We start from the raw sequence: 6,000 nt of genomic DNA, 5'->3' as shown, positions 1-6,000 counted from the left end.
TCTCTATGTTCAAGTATCTCCCTAGACATACTTGCTTACTAAAATAGATCCAACTGTAAACAGAAAATGCTGTAAATCCCGTATAATGTCAAATATTGTCTAATGCTCACACAGGCCATGGAACATCAATGTACCGATCAGAAACTGCTTAACAAAAGATGAAGCCCTTTGCACAACTAAAATGAAAATAGCATACAATATTAACCAAAAGGAAAGGATCTTAAACCATGCCATCTGTCCATGTTGGTCACAGATAGATACCATATGCTGGAGTGACTGTATGCTAAAGGACACTCCTGTAGAGGCTTGAATTCTGCTGCTCTCACTGCACACATGTGAATTGTTTGAGACTCTGGTGCCAGAATTTGACAGGGGGTGGAGAGGGGCGTGTAGGGAAGACGCCCCCTCTAACCACACACAGCTGGAGAAGGAGAGGGAGGAGGACAGCGTGAGGAAGGGTTGGACCTGCCTTTCATGCTGAACTTTAAATACCTTTGCACAGCACAGATCTGTCAAACCTAGTAAGGTCAGAAGGCTTTCTCTACAGAGAGAAGAGTGCATTGCAGCCTGAGTATTACTAGCTTTAAAGCCTGGACACAGAGGTTTGCAAAATGAATGTAGACCCTTTTCAGGTAAGTAGTATGGTATATGCAGGTGTATCTGGTATGGCAGGTGAAATGATACTGCTCTTTGGGGAGGATGGATGGCTTTTGCTCCTCTGATCTTGTACTGTGTTTGTGAGACACAGCACATTATTATTCACTTCTGGTATGTGAGGAAACCAGCAGTTGTGGTGCTTAGTCTGATCCCTTTTTGACAGTGAATGCACTTTTCTGTTGTAAATTATATTTATATGTGTGCAGTAGTAACAAATATTAAACAGTAAAACAGAGATGGAGACACATTATAGCAACATCATAAGACCACTGCTAATGTATTTATGTGTATATATGGCAGATAGAATAAAAAAAGAAGTGACCAGAAAGATACTGGAGATTTCAAAATATGTGTTAGAAGAAGACAGTGTCTATTATGATAGCCAGTTTCTTTACTGGTTTTGAGGGATTATTTTGTTAAATGCTGGGTTTTTATTGTCTCTTGTTACTTTTTTTTTTAAAGTTCTGATTGCTCTGGCTATTTTGAATCCATAGCTTCCGAAAGTAGATGACAATCTGCTGAAGTACATGCCATTAAGCTGTGGGCAATATCTTTACTGTAGGAACAAATGAGAGAAGTAGTCCATGATCAGTGGTATAGGCAAATTATTAGGGCCAAATTCTGTACTCATTTGCCCTAGTGCAACTGTATCAAGGTCCGAGTGGAACCGCAAAGAAAATGAGAAGGTATAGCAATTTAAAAATGGAAATTCACAGAAGATCAAGGGTAAAATTTTCAATAGTACCTAAGTGACCTAGAAGCCTAACTCCCATTTTTCAAAAGTGATTGAGGAGCATAAGTGTGTATCTACACTGCAATTAAACACTTCTGGCCAGCCTGTGTCAACTGACTTGGGCTGGCGGGGCTGTAAAATTGCAGTGTAGACATTTGGGCTCGCGCTGGAGCCTAAGCTCTGGGAACCTCTCCCTTTGTGGGGGTCTCAGAGCTCAGGCTGCAGCCTGAACTCAAATGTCTACACTGCAAATGTACAGCCCCATAAGCCCAAGTAATCTGAATTGGGCCAGCCGCTGGTGTTTAGTTGCAGTGTTGACAAACCTAAGTCTCCTTGAAAGTCAATGGGATTTAGGCTCATAAGTGCCTGGATCACTTTTGAAAAAGAAACTTAGACTCCTAAGTCACTTAGGTGTGTTTGAAAAATTGATCTTGTGTCAGGTTTTGAAGTAGGAATATATTTCCATTTATAAATATTCCAGCTCTGGAGTTTAGTAACGTTGGGTGAAATCAATTGTGTTCAGTAGGGCTGGGATTTTACTCTTCATTCTTAATTTAATGAACTCCAAAATATATGATAATGAATGGCAGATTTTGAAATGAGTCATATTTTCCCTCTTAGGTGTGCACTGTGGATCTCCAAATTTTGGAACATCATGTGTGCCTGAAAGGCCAACAGCAGCCTCTATGCAAAACATTCAGCCTACTGGTATTACACTTTCTTGCAAAATACTTGGGTCTAAACAACCCCATTCTGTCTGCATTAGGTGTTTTGGTCCAAAATGGTATTTAAGCCAACCATCTTGTTTTTATTTTAGTGTCTTAAAAGGACAGAATGGGGAGAAAATTGCTGAACTCAATTTATTCCTGAGCTCTTTTGGATTTTCCTTAGTCTCCACAGATGCAAATTAATAGGGACTGGTTACCTGTGTATAGTTTGTTTTGTTCTGATATATTTATAGAGAGCAATCATCTCTCCCTCCCAGCCTTCTTTTGGATAGGCTAAACAAGCCAAACTCTTTGAGTCTCCTTTCATAAGACAGGTTTTCCATTCCCCAGATCATCCTAGTAGCCCTTCTCTGTACCTGTTCCAGTTTGAATTCATCCTCCTTAAACATGGGAGACCAGAACTGCACACAGTATTCCAGATGAGGTCTCACCAGTGCCTTGTATAACGGTACTAACACCTCCTTATCTCTGCTGGAAATACCTCGCCTGATGCATCCCAAGACCGCATTAGCTTTTTTCACAGTCATATCACATTGGTGGCTCACAGTCATCCTGTGATCAACCAATACTCTGAGGTCGTCCTCCTCCTCTGTTACTTCCAAGTGATGCGTCCCCAGTTTATAACAAAAATCCCTAAATGCATGACCTTGCACTTTTCACTGTTAAATTTCATCCTATTACTATTACTCCAGTTTACAAAGTCATCCAGATCTTCCTGTATGATATCCCGTTCCTTCTCTGTATTGGCAATACCTCCCAGCTTCGTGTCATCTGCAAACTTTATTAGCACATTCCCACTTTTTGTGCTGAGGTCAGTAATAATAAGATTGGTCCCAAAACTGATCCCTGAGGAACTCCACTAGTAACCTCCTTCCAGTCTGACAGTTCACCTTTCAGTATGACTGGTTGTAGTCTCCCCTTTAACCAGTTCCTTATCCACCTTTCAATTTTCATATTGATACCCATCTTTTCCAATTTAGCTGAAAATTCCCCATGTGGAACCGTATCAAATGCCTTACTGAAATTGAGGTAAATTAGATCCACTGCGTTTCCTTTGTCTAAAAAATCTGTTACCTTCTCAAAAGGAGGAGATCAGGTTGGTTTGACATGATCTACCTTTTGTAAAACCATGTTGTATTTTGTCCCAGTTACCATTGACCTCAATGTCCTTAACTATTTTCTCCTTCAAAACTTTTTCCAAGACCATGCATACTACAGATGTCAAACTAACTGGCCTGAAGTTACCTGGATCACTTTTTCCCCCTTTCTTAAAAATAGGAACTATGTTCGCAATTCTCCAGTCATACAATACAGCCCCTGAGTTTACAGATTCATTAAAAATTCTTGCTAATGGCCTTGCAATTTCATGTGCCAATTCCTTTAATATTCTTGGATGAAGATTATCTGGGCCCCCCGATTTAGTCCCATTAAGCTGTTCGAGTTTGGCTTCTACCTCGGATGTGGTAATATCTACCTCCATATCCTCATTCCCATTTGTCATCCTACCATTATCCCTAAGCTCCTCGTTAGCCTCATTAAAGATTGAGGCAAAATATTTGTTTAGATATTGGGTCATGCCTAAATTATCCTTAACCTCCACTCCATCCTCAGTGTTTAGCGGTCCCACTTCTTCTTTCTTTGTTTTCTTCTTATTTATATGGCTATAGAACCTTTTACTATTGGTTTTAATTCCCTTTGCAAGGTCCAACTCTACTTGGCTTTTTGCCTTTCTCACTTTATCCCTACATGTTCTGACCTCAATAAGGTAGCTTTCCTTGTTGATCTCTGCCATCTTCCACTCCTTGTAGGCTTTCTGCTTTTTCTTAATCACCTCTCTGAGATGCTTTCTCATCCAGCTTGGTCTACAACGCCTGCCTATGAATTTTTTCCCCTTTCTTGGGATGCAGGCTTCTGATAGCTTCTGCAACCTTGACTTGAAGTAATTCCAGGCCTCCTCCGCCTTTAGATCTTCAGTCCAATCCACTTCCCTAACTAATTTCCTTCATTTTTTAAAGTTAACCCTTTTGAAATAAAAAACCCTAGTCACAGATCTATTTTTGTTTATCCTTCCATTTAGTTTGAACTGAATGAGCTCATGATCGCTGGAACCAAGATTGTCCCCTACAACCATGTCTTCTATGAAGTCCTCACTACTCACCAAAACCAAATCTAAAATGGCATCCCCTCTTGTTGGTTCAGCAACTACTTGATGAAGGAATCCATCAGCTATCGCATCCAGGAAAATCTGAGCCCTATTATTATTACTAGCACTTGTCCTCCAGTCTATATCTGGGAAGTGAAAGTCTCCCATGATCACACAATTCCCATTAGTATTTACTTCATTAAAAATACTAAAGTCATAGTTTGGGGCTAACTGCACTTCTGACCCCTCCTCAATCTCCTTAAAGGCACCTCTCTGTGGGTGGAGACTTCTTCCCCCTTCCTCTTGGCTGGATATGTAGGTTTGCAGACCTCTACAGTTCATTGTGATTATCCCAGCAGGTCAGATCACAGGCCAACATCTGCACTTTGCCCTTCTCTGCACCTGTTCTAGCCTGAATTCATCTCACGTGAACTTGGTTGACCAGAATTATATATAATATTCCAGATGAGGTCTCACCAGAGCCTTCTACAACAGCATTTTTTGAGTCTTCTCATATATGAACACTTAAAAATACAAATTATACTCTATTTATAGAAGTTGTATTTAAGTGTGCAATTTCTTCAAAACTGAAATATTTACCTTTACAAAATCTGGCTTCCATTAGGTATGTCTAACAAAGTAATTACCTGATTATTTCATTAAATGAGCCACTGTTTCTCTTCCATACTTTTGTTAGGGTGCCTTCCTAACAAAGACATTTCAACATTGCTACTATCACCATTTTCCAGATTCATTTCTGCAAACTAATAATAGTTCATAACTTACATTTAAAATAATAATTAGACATAATTAAGAACTAACAGTCAAAATTTGGCATTGCATACTTTGAGGATGAGTGGCTCAGAGTTCTGCCCATCCTGCTGTCTTTCGTGTAGAGGAACTTTTGTTGTCCAGACTTCTAGTTTCTTTATAGAGGAAGGATCTGAAATTCATAACCCACATAAAGTATCCAACCTCATATGTTGATTTCATTACTAAGATGACTCATAAAGATTTCAAAGCCTTTCCCCTTTTCTTAAATGAAGGGTTGTCCAAGAAATAACAAAATTTAACGTTAAAAAAACTTTATTGATTTTAGCAGAACAAAAAGTAAACTTTCCAGAATGAAAACCACCACTGAAATGGATCATATGAGAACTTTCTGGTGCATTTTTAAAAAAATGCTTGGTGTTAATAACTAGTCAAAATTACAGTAGAAGTTTGCTTCTAAGAGGGGGTTCATATAAGCTAGAGTAGTGTCCTTAGTGAATATGCAGGAAGTAAGATCTATGCATAAGTGATTAAATTAAAAACTATAGACCAAAATAACAGCTGAGAAAGGAACTTCTTGTTGAAAAATCAAAGGAAACTGAAGAAAGAGTGAATTTATCATAAGGGGAAAAATTAAAACTTTAGAAATAAAAATTGAAAATTACAGTAACAAAGTGCTATGCTAACACTGTGAGATGTGATAATTTGAGATAAGTCCAATTCAGGCAATCAGAATGAAGAGAAGACAAATTTGTGAAATGCTATAAAGCTATATACAGACACATTGCACTTACGAAAACTAACAAGGAATTCTTTGAAACATTAAAAACATGTATGAAAATTATGAATGTTTGTGGGGTGCGTGTGTGTAAGTAAACTATTACACCAAATCAAGTCTCCTAGAGCTCAAATCCTCAAGACTCTGAGGATCTGGGCTCTAGGTTACACTATGCCTTTAACACCATCGT

The sequence above is a fragment of the Natator depressus genome, chromosome 1, assembly GCF_965152275.1.
Source record: "Natator depressus isolate rNatDep1 chromosome 1, rNatDep2.hap1, whole genome shotgun sequence".
NCBI lineage: Eukaryota > Metazoa > Chordata > Testudines > Cheloniidae > Natator > Natator depressus.
The sequence above is the reverse complement of the archived record's forward strand: the minus strand, read 5'-3'. Positions refer to the sequence as shown.